General features: G+C 44.6%; 1 protein-coding gene across 4 annotated transcripts in view; it reads right to left on the reverse strand.

Annotated features, from left to right (window-relative positions):
• Dpr12 (defective proboscis extension response 12) overlaps positions 1-14152 on the reverse strand; it is a 201916-nt gene that overhangs the window by 23267 nt on the left and 164497 nt on the right. Inside the window, exon 1 of one of the 4 annotated variants that reach the window (XM_078193089.1) lies at positions 4369-4441. The exons of the other annotated variants lie outside the window; for them this stretch is intronic. The gene's annotated coding sequence lies outside the window, so the exon portion shown is untranslated. Of the gene's footprint in view, positions 1-4368; positions 4442-14152 lie in introns of those variants that run through there. 4 annotated transcript variants of the gene reach the window in all.

Genomic DNA, 14152 nt, shown 5'->3' on the forward strand with positions numbered 1-14152 from the left:
GAGAGAATTCGGTTCGACGGAAGGGGAGATTTGACTCGAAAAATTGCGGTGTACTGTGTGTAAAGCGACAAACTGTGTTTGTAAAACGACAAATTTTGTTTGCAAAATGCGTGCAAGACGATTCGACTTGCCAGGATTAAACCGCAAGTTGTGTCTATTGCGGAGGACCTCGGTGGATGCACCGCGGGGCTGAATGCAACGGAACTGGCCCGAATTGGCCACTGTTCTGATCCTTCTGGCGCTGCACTCGAGCCTTTTCAGACCAGACACACAGCCTGACGACTAGTCCCCCGGGCATTTTTTACATTTCGTTCGTGGCTTGGCCCCCGCGAAGGCGAAGGGTTGCGAGCGTGGCCCGGAAATCGGCCAATTCGGGGTCGAAAAGTGTTCCACAGAGTGGCGAAGGAAAAAAAAACCTCAACGAGCGCCGCATCAACTGTGTCGAGTAAAAAGTGCTTGGTAAACAGACACTGTGGGATTCGGTTATTTTCGCTATTTTTGCAAATGAAATTTCTTTTTCAGCGTCCATTCTCCCCGCCACGTCGCAGCGTTTGCCGATCCAATTTTAATACACGGCGGGGGAGTTTAAAAACAAATTTCTGTCAAGGTTGAAACAATTAAAACCATCATTTCTTCCAGAGTAACTCGCTTTTAATATCAACTACATAGAATGGTGAAACAATGGCTCGAGATTGAAATCTGTGCGTATGCAAAAATAAAGTTACAAGCGAGCAAAGTTTCGGTGGGCGGACATCGCTGCCGCTCGTCGGACAGATCTTTTTTCCGTTAATACGAAAAACATTTCTCGGAACGAACGCGCTGGGCAACTGTTAATGGCTCGGTGAAAATTCATCCGTTGATCGTAAGACTTGTTTGCTTTTGATTTTCCCGTTTATCCAATACGGAAGCTGTATTTGTTTGTTCCATATCGGTTCCCTGGTTTATGAAGCTCCGTGGGAATCGGCGGGGTTTGCCATTCTATTCAAACGGAATGCCCCTAGAAGCGATTTCAATTGTCGGCGTCCGCGTGCCCTCGAGCGGCTCGGATAATCAGATTTATTTAATTGTGCAATGGCTCAAGCGCCCGTGCCCCCCCTCTCCCCGTTTAATAAATTCTATTTTGACCTTGGCCGACACGTTTCACCGCCGTCCGCGTTCCCTCCTCGCCGATTTTCTCCCGTCGATCGTCCCTGACACGTACTAATGACAGCCGCGTCGGCGGCTTTTACTCTAGCAATTCATCATTCATTTTCTTCTGACATGTTTTTGCGCGTAAAAACCACGTCCGGGGCTTTCTCTTTACAACCGCGCACCCTCCCCCCCCTCCCCACGATTCGATATACTATTTTTTCGTGGTTTTATTAGGCCGAATAAATTACTCGAATGAAAAGTATATCACTCGGATGGTACGTCACCGTCCTATAAAACGGCGGAATAAAATCGCGCGGCAAGTTTTATGGGATCGTTGCGAACGGGGGGGGGGGGGGGGGGAAGCTTCGAGCTCTATATAGCTATAATCGATTCGGTCGCGAGAAGAATATTCCAATGTATTTATGGCGCGAGGAAATTTTTCGCGACCCGCGAAAGACGGGAACGGATGAGTTTTCACTCGTAGGAGTTTATCAGGATTAACGGAGGAATTAATGCGGTTATAAGCACTCGTAATTTCTCCGCCGGTGAAATAATACTTTCGGTCTATACGTTCGTTAGGGATTCCGCCCGCGGGCACATCGGTGTTTCTTCAGATAATAAAATATAAATCCGGGAATCCTGGCCGCGGGAACATATTTCAGAGCGGCCGGCTATCTTTACGAGTATCGGTAAATAAAGTTAGACAAACAGACCGAGTCAGGATAAACGTACTGCGCTTCCGCCGCTCCTGTCACGGTCAGCAAAGTTAAATAATTAAATACAAACAAGAAAGACCGTGGATAAAAGTACCCGCAGCCCATCTCGGCGCTTCCCCGGTTTCAGCGTTCAGCTGCGCCCCCCTCCCGGCTTTTTACATTCGGGGCTTTTCCCGGGCGCAAATTCTATGCCCTCCATGCAAAAATCATGGGACCGCCGCGTCGCAACGTTGCATCCGTTGCTCGACCATTTTTTCCCTCGAACGTCGAAGCTCGTGCCGTTCGCGGGAGTTCATCGACCATCCGTTCGATCGAAGCGATTATTTTTTCTCCCCCGGCCGCTTCGCGTTCTTTAATTATTCAGACGGTCTCGGTTGCAAGTTCTCCTCGGCAGCGTCGATTAAAGGTACGAGGAAGAAGGCGGACCTAATAACGAGTTAACGACTCTAAAACTATTCGATAGTGGAAGTTCCAGGCGAGCATAGGAAATAATTAGGAGGAATTACCGGGAGGCGAAGTCGCGTAAGCCCGAAACTTGCGTTGCTCGCGGGAATTCAACGAATTATTTCGCCGGCTGGTTTTCTTCAAACGTTCGCGTTCAACTTCTTAAACAGGTAGCCCGTGCCCGGCCACTTTGTAGCAGAAAGTACGTGCTTCAAACCGGAGGGAAGTGTTACTTGCTCTCGAGGAAATTGAGGCCGACAAGAATGAAATTTTTGTGTGCAGAGCTACTCGGCCTGCGCGAACAAAGTGAACAATCGCCTTCAGGCGATCCGTGTGCTTGGATTTAACGGAATAGCGATGCGGCAATCCCACCGGGCCGACCAGACCTAAGTTCTTTGCGTCTGGGATCCGCGGGCCTAGAGCAGTCGTCGGCGTTGCACTAATTTTTCACGCCTGCCTCTGTATGCCAACCCGTACCAGACGTTTACACAACCACTCGGAAACTCTCGGCACGAATTTCTTTAGAATCGGTTGTACATCGATACGAAATAACCCACGTAAATAATTAACAATTCAACGGATCCTTGTTTCTCAATCCGAAATAACCACGAATGAAAATTAACTGGTCCGTCTATCGACTTGACAGTCATTTTAGATTAATTATTTTCCGATTATATTATTTTCATTCGGATAAATTATTTCCAAGGCTACACCAGTTTTATATTTTCTCCGAAGCTTGACCGCTTCGCGTATTAAAGCGTTCGGTCTCCATGGCGTGCGACTCGAGAAAATTCTCCGGCTGCGACGGTTCGAACATGCGATAACTCGAGTAAAAATGAAGCGGGCACTTAGAAAGCTCGCAGCTCGACGGCAACGTAACGCAGCGACCCGCTGTCAGCCGTCTTAGCCATAACGAAGGGGTTAATGGTAAGTGATTTCGCCGGCGAGTAACGAGTAAATTAGCCCGGCGCAATCGATACTTAATTCAGGTGGGAGCCGTTTCAGCGGGACTTACGACGAAGTTGGAATTGTAGAATCTTTAGGGTCGCGTCGCTGTATTCTTCAATTACCGTTTCAGCGCGACGCTACTTTCACCGTGTACCGGTGCTCCGGTAACCTTCTGGACCGTTTCTAGAACCAAGGGATTCCCGATTCATCGAATCCTCGGTTCCGCGAAATGACCGAACGATCCGTTCTGATCTGTGCGCGTTCGCGGTCCGTTTCCGTGCCGTGACGCAGATGGAACGATGCGCCGAATAAACATATATCTATGTCCCTATATGTATATACGTATCCACATGTATATACGTGTTCGCATGTACACTCCCAAAGAAAAAGATAGCTCACGCGTGCTATCTTTAATTTCTCGCGTTATAATTATGGTACAGGAAATGTGCCAATGACGCAGAATCTATCTTTTTCTTTGGGAGTGTATGTACGTATCCGCATGTATATACGTATTCGCATGTATATACATCCTGCATGTATATACGTTCTGCATGTATATACATTCTGCATGTATACACTTGTCCGCATGTATATACTTGTCCGCATGTGTACACGCGTGTGTGTACGTATACGTGTACATACAGGTGGACCACTTAACATGCGAAGTCACGCACGATACAACCGCTGTTTCACCGATATCGCGTACCCGGGGGTTTGGTAGCCTTTTCCGGTGCGCGACCCCTTGCATCGATAAAGAGTTTAGGACCGCAAGATTTCGACGGATGCACACACATTCGCCCTTTCGAATCGCGCCGAGAAGGTATCAGGGTTTTACGTTATTCTAACCAGCCGCGTTTCGCGCGGCACGTAACGGTGGTAAACCACTGTGAGTTTTCTAGGTGTCGCGGGAATACGTGCCACGGCAGAGAAACAGCCAGTTAATACGTTAACTGTTCCGAAAAAGGACCGTGTTAACTTTTGCGACGCCGGATGCCGTGTTGCTTCCAATTGTGGGTAGAGTGGGATGAAATATTAGATTCCACTTCTCTCTCTTGTTAATTAAAATCATATATTTAATATAACTAAATCTAATCTATGTAACAACTTTTTGACTCTAATTGCGACTCACGCTATCTCAGTTTCTTCTAGTTGCGGTCCTCTCAACTGCTGGGCACAAAGTGGGCCTTCCTCGTACTTGCTAGTGCGCACATCACACCATTTATTCTAGATAGAACACTCGCATAATAATTCCAATCATTCACTTAGTCATAGAACATGCTGTGAGTGTTGGTTTTATATATGAGTCTATGTTTCATGGTCTATGACTGAGTCGATTACCGTGGTGACGATCAATTGTCGAACCTTTGGTTTATTCTTTATGCTTATCGAATAGGAGGTACTAAATATCGTTGTGCTTTTATGTTTTATTTATTTCTGAATAAAAGGATTTAATGGCACGGTAGCTGACCACTTCACAGTAATGGCTCCACTACCCTAATCTCTTACATAGTTGCAACCTTATGGATCCAATCCTCTGAATTCTAACATTTTTCTGATGTTAATATTGTTATTCTTAATATTTCGATCATTCTTCAGATAATTTAAAATAGATGGTTTAACCGGAATTCCAGAATGTCCTTTACAGCAATAAAAATAGTGCTAACCTTTAGGAGTTGCAGGACCTGCAGGGCGTAAATGATGAAAGTTCACAACCTTTCGAACTCCAAAAGTTTTACATCCTTTTTTGAAATGCGCTCCATAATTCAGTGCACTCACCGTGGACGACGACGATTTTCATAGCGCATCTACTCGGCAAAATCATTTTTTCGAGCCACAAAAACTCTTCCGTTCAAGGCTGTAATGAAAATTGAGATTTTGTGCATTACGACGGAAATAGTCCCGACAAGAGATTATTAGATAATTAGCCGTGAATTGAAGAGTCGACTGGACAACCTTGATTGACTTCCATTTTCTTAAATTACAGCTAGCAATTTTCATTTTCATATCTATTTAAATCATTGCTTTGTTTGTTATTGGTGGCGATCTTATTTGGTCCATGAGCATTTTCATAATTAAATATTATACATATTCTTTATAATGTAAATACTGTAAAAATTCATTATAATATGAATGCTGTAAAAATTCTTTATAATATAAATTCTCTATAAATTCTTCATAATACTATAAAAATTCACTATACTCTATAATAATCGTCACGACACAGTACGAAGTTAATCTATCTCTCTATTTTAATTTACACTAATTTTTTAATATAAAATTATTCACGTAGTAGAAATACATTTAAGACTTATTTATTCATTACAAGTATCAGAGTATAAACTAATGTAAAACAGCTGCTTTCAGTAATCCGTAAACCTTTTAATGTCGGAACTCGTTAATAAAAATACGCTCCTATTCGTCATCGAATATAATTTCACCGATCAGCGAGACAGCCGACGATACGATGACAGTCTTCCGCCGCGGACCCGTGAAAAATCGATGCTGGCTGAATGTTCGCCGTTCGTCATCCGGTTTCTTTCCCATAAATTCGCTAACAACCCCATGCGTTTTCGTCGCGGAATTATTAGCGGGCCCCGGTCCTCGTCCCTCCGAGCACAAAACATTCTGCCGCGTCGCGGTAGATAATTAACGTGGCGGCGACATTTCGCGGCGAGTTATTGTTTCGGAATACTGTCAGTCGCTGGTAGCCGCCTGTTAGTTTCGCCTCAATTAAAAATAATGAGACACACGGCTAGCGGGGCTGGATTCGTGGCAGGTCCCTCGTTTAGTGGCCCCGCACACCCGGGAAATCGGGACATTTCTGCGCGCGGGACGAGGATAAGACTCCGTGTCTGGCAGAATTTTTCGCGCCCCTTGAAAACGATCTACGAAATCTTTTTATCGCGAAAATGATCCACCGTCTGCTGTCCGCGTACCGCTCGCGCCGCGAAACACCCTCCTCCAATTATACTCTTAACGATCGCTAAACCAAGGAACATTCCAAATGACCATTTCGCGGTCCTCGGCAATGCGAATGCTTTTTATTGGGTCGTTCTACATGGAATATCCGATGTTTAAGCAACACGGGATGCTTCTCTTTTCACTTTTCTTCGATTTCCCAATAGTGCCCTTTTTTGCGGTAGAAGCGATATCGTCGCGCTTACGATAATCACAGAAATCGCTTTCACTCGCCGAGCATATTTAATTCGACAAAATAATCGACGAAATATTCGAATAAAATCAACGCCAGAAGATCAAAATATATCCCAGCGATCGGTCGCGGGAATGTATGCAATACAGATTCCAACGAGGCCGAATTACACTCGTCTAAACGCTCGCATCGGGAACGATGTTCCGCACGACCCGCGAGCCGAACGGCAATCATGTGAATGGAAATCAATAATGTGTCCTCGAAATCGGGAAACTAAGACGCGATAAAAGAGCCGGAGAAAGGTGTCAACGATGTTTGCAACGCCGTTTCACGACCGCCTGTGCTGGCGGGGAAACTATTTTGAAGGAAATGCGGGCGCAACAGTGTCGCGCCTTTTACAGGGAATCCGAGAAAATTTCGTAGACTCTTTCGGGCGGCGGGGGCCTCGATGCATTCGCGTGTCGCTGCCGAGTTCGACAGCCGATATCGGGGCGGCATCCTACATATGTACTCGTCCGCGGGAATAAAGTCACCGGGATCACGTATGACGAGTCACGTGCACGATGAAGTGGAGATATTATCGTGCACGGTGGGTAATCGTGACGCGAACCGGACGGCGCGGCGTCGCACGAGCTCCCGTTAATGGCGACCGTCCAGCCGACCTGATCATTTCGATCTTAATTTGCACGCCGAGCGGGGCTGCCGCATGCAAAATGTTGTTCATGCTGTGTAACGTTCTAGTAACGTTCCGTTTATGAATGCCGGTCTCGATAATCTTCCGCTGATTTTTCGGCTGCGAATCGACGGACCTTTTTAACGGCGCTGCGCGGTCGCCGGCCATTTTGGTTGCTGCAAGCACCCTACGTGCTCCGCGCTATCGCCTCGCAACGATATCATTGTTGGCAACGTTGTAACCGCTTCAAAGGCGAAACGACGTAGATAATAATATAATTTTACAGTATTACAATATAAATAATATAATATTGATTTATTACATTTGAAATATTCTGAATCGTTGACATATATATTCTCGCAGTTTCTAGAGGAAATTTGCTAATTCTTTTTATTAATTATTATTTAAGGGTTGGAAGCTGTACCAACATTAATTACAGAGTGCTCGAAGTTTCTCGACGAATTAAGGTCAGCCTTGGGGAGTCGTCTAAAAAGAAACTATCCAAATATAATTTTTGGATAAAAATACCAACGATCTATTCGTATGCGAAGTGGACATTTTTTCGAAATGTCATAAATCCGATAAAAATACTTCTGAGATTTCGGAGACGAGAACGAAAATTACGTGGAGGCACCGGCGATCCAATAATTATAGATCGCCGATATCGTGGTTAATAATGCAGCCATCGACTTTGACCGACCGGCTAGTTTGGAAAATGGAATATGGGATTTCAACTATTATCGGTTTACGATGTTCTAACGAGATCGATGGTTTCTAAAATCAGTGCGGAACATTCGCACGCAGTACTTTCCAACTGGATCGCAACAATTTCGAAATAAATATGATAATAATTCGGCCAACTTTTAAAATAGGAGCGAAAACATGAAGTCTCCGCCGTACGGATAATTGCGAGCCGTAATTCCGTCCCGGTTGCGTGTTACTCGCCCCGGTCTATGTCCACGAATCCTTCGGCTTCTCAAATGCTTTAAAGGGCGAATTTCTGTATCGTTTCTTGCCGCCGCGTATCGACTCGTTTTTGCAAAATTCCTCAAAACTGGAAAACCGTGACAAAAGAGTCAAAAGTATTCCTAATCAGGCTTCCCCACCGCGTAAATATAGTTCACCGGCTGACCTACAATCAGCGAGATAGAATTAATTATTCCGCGAGAAATGGTAACCATTCATATAGAATTTATGATACGTTCGGTTTTAACCGTAAAAAAATTCCGTAGAATTGGGAAGATTTATTTAATAAAATCCGCGGTACGAAGCGAAATTTTATCGCGATCATTACTCTCGTTGCTATTTAATTCCAACGAATTCGAATGGAACGCGCGTCCGTGTTATACGATTTTCTTCGTGGCTATTATGATTCGAACGCTTAGTTTAATAATGGCCAGATATTGATAGCGGGGGAACAATCCGTACTTCGCGGATTTAGCTTGAAATCCATATCGCGTGTCGTTCTCGATATTGCACGGTAGGGGCAGGGATATTTAAAAATGGACGAAGTATGGTGTCGCTCGAACACGACGAAACTGTCAGTCAGCTATCAGCCGGTCGACGTATCGGTAGTCGATAAATCTTAAATATGGATCGCGGTTTAAGTGTTTCGCGGAGACATTTCTGCGGTACGTACAGGATTCTCGGAACGAAAGGATCAATTGTTTTCAACAAGGAGAAAGAAAGAGAGAGAGGGATAAGGACAGAGAAATAGCCTGTTAATTGATTCCATTGGCCGAGACGAGCCTAATCTCGCCGCAGCGGCGGGATAGTGATTATTAAACGAACGCGGTCCGGTCGGTAGCAGAACAATTTGTTCCTTTCACCGATGCCTCGACGAGATCGGCCGGATGACTGAGCGAACGTGGCACGAACCGCCCTATCGCCTAATCTTGGGCGATACTTCTACTTTGGGAAACGGTCTGTTACACGAACCCGATTACGCGATATCTTGACCAACATCCCGCGCGGCGCGCACCACGGCCATTAGAAATCGAGCAACCCGGCCAAGCAAAGGCAACCAAGTTAGCAAGCAACCAAAGCCGTGTCGGAGCAGCCGGGCTGGCGAGCAACCGGTGCGCGTGGCTCCGAATCCGCCTTCCCGCGAAACGATTCATTTCGTAATCGATGCCCGAACCAGCGCTCCCGATTCCGCTGGATCGATCCCCACCCCCGTTGGCCCACCCTCTCCGGTTACCGTCGACGAATCGCGTTTCACGGGGAACAAGTTCTGACGCGAATCGGTAATCAATGTCACGGTTATCGTTTTTGGATACCCGACCGCCGATAATCATGGGAACTACAAGCGGCGAAAAATAATCCGACAGCGTGGATGCCTCCGAGCAGCGCGGGAGCACGCGAATTATTAGATGCTCGCGCCGATCTTCTCGCGTTTACTGCTTTCGGGAATCAGCGCGAATTTATTCGACGAGCGTTCGTTAACGTCGGGAGAGGTAGTTTCTGTACAATTTCCTGCTCGGTCGGACTCTTCCGTTCGACTTTGTCCGTTGGATTAGCTTCGCGTCATCGCGGAACACGGGGGTAATAATTCTATATATATAATAATAATAATTGGTAATAATAATTAAAAATTCGGCCCATTACCGGTTGAAACGTGGGTGTCCGTTTTAATATTTTGATCGCATCGGGTGGAAGATAATATTAATTTTATTGCGTCGCGAATCGTTTCCCGTATTTAATTCTCGTCCCGTCTCTCTCTCTCTCTCTCTCTCTCTCTCTCTCTCGTTCGCCGGTTTAACGCGTGGCCTAATCGTTCAATTGGCACGACGATGGAAATAAATTTGCCGAGGAGATAATTAACATTGTAAATTGCTTCCTCGAGAGCGCAACGGTCAGAAAATTGATACAAAAGACGGACGGGGATTGAAACATGAAATGCAGCTAGCTGGTTGGGAGGGGAAAAAAAAGAAAGGGAAGCAGAGCCGGCGCTTTTATCAAACATCAAATATCAGCCGGGGAGATTAATAACGTTCTTCCAGAAAAATCATTCTCTATACAATTTCGATGACACGTCCGATACGTTCGCCTTCCATCCTTTTCACCGCCCCCGCCGTGGAACGGTTGTAATGGACGCAAAGAGAATTTCAGCCGCCACGCCGGTTTCTAAAACTGAGTGATTTATTAAAGTACAACATATTGAACTTTGCAGCGAATATACGACCAGAGTTTTTGACAAATTTCGACTTTGATGGAAAATGGCTCGGTACTTTTATTTTTTTTCATAGGTCTACCGGAAAATACAAGCTGCATCAGTTATGACGTCGGTCCGTTCACGAGTGCGTATGACGTAGTGTTTTTTTTTGGGTATAGTGACCTTTGCGCGGCCGACGACGAGTTAATAAATACTACGTACGCCGCGAAAGTTGCTATCGATTAATTCGCTGGAAGAAAATTTTACTAAACAACGCCGCGCGTGGTTATTCAATTATTTCCAAAACGCTCGGTTTTTCTTACGAGCTGTCTATACGTACAAGGTAGCAACAAACCGTTATAAAATTGATAAGAGCCGCGAAGAATGTTTCAATTTTCTTCTCTCGTGACGAAAAATTTCAATCCGATTTCAATATTGTTTTAAGGCAATGTTCCACGGCCTCATGAATATTTCATTCTCGTGATACGCAGACGTTTGCTAAACCAACGGGCGGTTATTTATTATACCGCGAACAAAGTAATAACACAACAAATAACAATCTGGCGATGTTGCGCGCGGTACGGGGTCGCCTGAAACGGGGCGAAAAATTCGACGGTGTTTTACCAAAGTTCCCGCTGCCGGTCTGTTTTGATTAATTACCTATATCTACAATACGGTTAACGGCCGGAAGTGGTGGGTCGTCGCGCGACCTCGTACATCAACTACGGGCGCTGGGAGAAGTCACGAAATTAACCGATCGCCGGGAGACGGTCGCCGAGGAAAGTCAGAGAATTATTGATCTTGCGAACTAATAACTCCATTTCCGATATCATCGAAGTTACGGTAGAAAAATGTTTGCGTTCCGAGCAGTTACCGCTTCAATATAGTTAAAGACCGGAAATGGTGGTCCAGCGATAGCATCTGGATCGACGAAATGGCGGAAACGATGCTGCGCCCCTCCCCGGTATTTATTTTCGAAGTTAGGGCAACGGGGGACATATAACGTTTATAGAAAATAAAACCATCGTTTCTAGAACCGTTCCACGGTTTTATCGATCACGGGTAGACCGCGGCCGTTCATGTAAAGCAAAACGCTTGAAAGTCCGCGGGTAGGAGCCGAATAGAAATGTATTTACTTCGTTCAATTGTTTTAATAACGAGTTGCATACGTAGTACGATGGCGCTGCTTCAATGTTTCGGAAAAGTTTGTTTCCGGAAACTCGAGTGCGAGAAAAATAGTAGGTAAATCATTCGTTCAATAATTTTAATATTTTACCGACTGGTTATTAGCATTAAAAGATATTTATTTCATCTATTTTATTTATTTTATTTATTGCGGAAGGCATTTGATATTTAGAAAATTACCGACTTGTAGGTTATCGATCGGTACAGTGTTAATAATATATCTCGAATAATTTAATAATTTTTTTAGATTTGTTTGTCACCTTTATAAGAGTCTGTTTTGCCAAATTGTGTAAAATTGTAAGAAATAGCGTCGAGATCAAATTTTCCTGCTTAATGATTCGAGAACAGATCGCGAAGCTTAAAATGGTTAAAATTGTTCCAACGACCCCGCAGATTTCTCGGTTCGCCGTAAACGCACGAAATCCGCCGTCTAGTTGCGAGGGCGGTGAAAATCGCGATACCGTCGGATCGGCAAGCAACATCGGGCGGAAAGCACGAAGCTGTTTTGCGTTTCCGGTTGCGTTTCCAATTTTCCTCCGCTTGTGAAACATTCAGCGATCCCGTCAATCCTACCCGCCCCGTGTTTCGTCGCGAGCCGGGATCGGCCGTAGCAAGATTTCGATGGGATCGACGATCGCGGGATGTTAAAGAATGATTCGCGAGCGTGTTATCGATTGCACGGCTCTTCTCCGGGGGGTCTCGAACATAAATTCGAATCCCCCGGCAAACCGGGTAGCAGGTCGAAAGATTGAACGACTCCTCCACGGTATCGATCGTCGCGGCTCGCCCTCGAGAGCCCGTTGCACCGTATGTCGAATGTGCATGTTGCAGCTGCCGCGGCTAAGCGGTCGCGCCCCCGACGCCTAGTCTATTTCCTGGATACGCCGATACGGGAAAATTGAAATTTTACGGCAACACCGTTCGCGCGACGATTGTACGTGCCGCGCACTTTTTCGACCGTGCCGGCCCTGCGACTCACACAAACGCAAACACACACACATACACACACACACCCCTCCACCTTTCACGCCTTTCGAACAGTCACCATTGATCGAATTCGGATTCTCTACCGCCCGCCTATCAAACACCTTTTCGCCCTCCCCGCCGTCTCTTTGCCTCCATAAAACGTGACATGCTCTTTCTGTTGATCATTCGAATCGGCAACGGGATACGCGGACGTCATCCCACCGAAATAGTTCGACGCGTTTGCTGTCGTCGCACCGCCGACAATCTATGCCGAATTCGAAGTAAGCGATTTTCGAATTCCCGCCCAGCGTAATTCAAACATTACCGCGGTTCTGTTGATCGAGCACCGTGCACAGGCTACAGGCTGCAGATATTTTTATGGAAATAAAAGGAGCGACAAGATTATTTCTATATAACGCGAGAGGTCGTTAACCTTTTGCTAAATTCACAGAAAATTGTATAATATTTCTTTTTTTATTATACATTCAAAATTCTTTGCTATATTCCTCTGTCCATATAAACTGCACAACGCAAAGCAATTTTTGGTTATAAATATATAAAATTGTTGTCTATAATTATCTAATATTCTTTATAACCTTACCATTCCAAATTTTGTATTTCAATGCGAGGTTGCCACAAAATTATAACAATGCGGAACTACCGACATCGTACGAGAGTTATTGAAATTATTTCGCAGATTTCTTTATCCAATATTCTAAATAAAAACGCGACTTTTCGTGAATAGAAGCGCGCGGTAAAATTCAATTTCCGTTAACCAGTTTACGTTAACGGAGAACAAGCACAGTGTTTTGTAGTCGCGAAATTTACAATTAAAAATAAGCGTTTATTCCCTACGCGTCGTTTCCCCTCTGAAACTGTTTGTGGCAATCTACGCTAGATTGCTAACATTCCAGTATTCCAGTGCATAGTCATTTGCAAAAGTTTCTGTATACACGTGCGTACACATCGAAGTTCGTATCGGGTGTGCAAATTAGTTCGCTGTTCCGAAAGTTTATCCATTTCTAATAACTAGATTGTTAATCTTCCTATTTTATTGTTGCGCGATGATCTGCGAAAAGTAATCGTATAACTGAGGTAGAGAAATAAATATTTGAAAATACTATGTATAATAACAGTGAAGCAATAATTGCAATTTATGAACCAGGAAATGTCACGAATTCGCATTGATGCGCGATAACGATAACTATTTTAAATTCTAAATAGATTATACGTAAATTAAATTAACAATTTTAATTTTAATTGAAGTATCAAAATGCTAATAGAATAAACGATTTAGTAAGCGTAAGTGATTGAAAACATTCGAAATCCTGTCTAAACACCATTTCGTCCCGTCGTCTCAGCGCTAAGCTAATGAAACAGTTCGCGATAATATTGCATTAATTAGTTAACCGTGTTCATTAACAACACGGCTAATTTAATGTTAACTTAGAGCAAATTTTCGGTCACACGCAAACCGGACAGCATTCCGAGCATTAATAAACCAACGGGCATAGGGTTACAATCAATTATAATTACACGACACCGTGATTAAGTTTACATCACAGCGTGTACTCGTTATTATATGAACTATGTCGCGTAGAACGGTCAGCGAAATATGTACATTTGAACATGACCGATGGACTAATATAATCCTGTTGCCGCGTTCTTTACATCTCGCATAGAATAAACGCGGCGGAATACCGCGCGCGCGAACCGTTTCCCGTTCCCTTTATTCGCGAAGTTCGCCGTGTCGTAATTTAAACGCATTCGTAGTTTATTAAAGG

Source organism: Augochlora pura, chromosome 10 (assembly GCF_028453695.1).
Source record: "Augochlora pura isolate Apur16 chromosome 10, APUR_v2.2.1, whole genome shotgun sequence".
In the NCBI taxonomy this organism is placed as follows: domain Eukaryota; kingdom Metazoa; phylum Arthropoda; class Insecta; order Hymenoptera; family Halictidae; genus Augochlora; species Augochlora pura.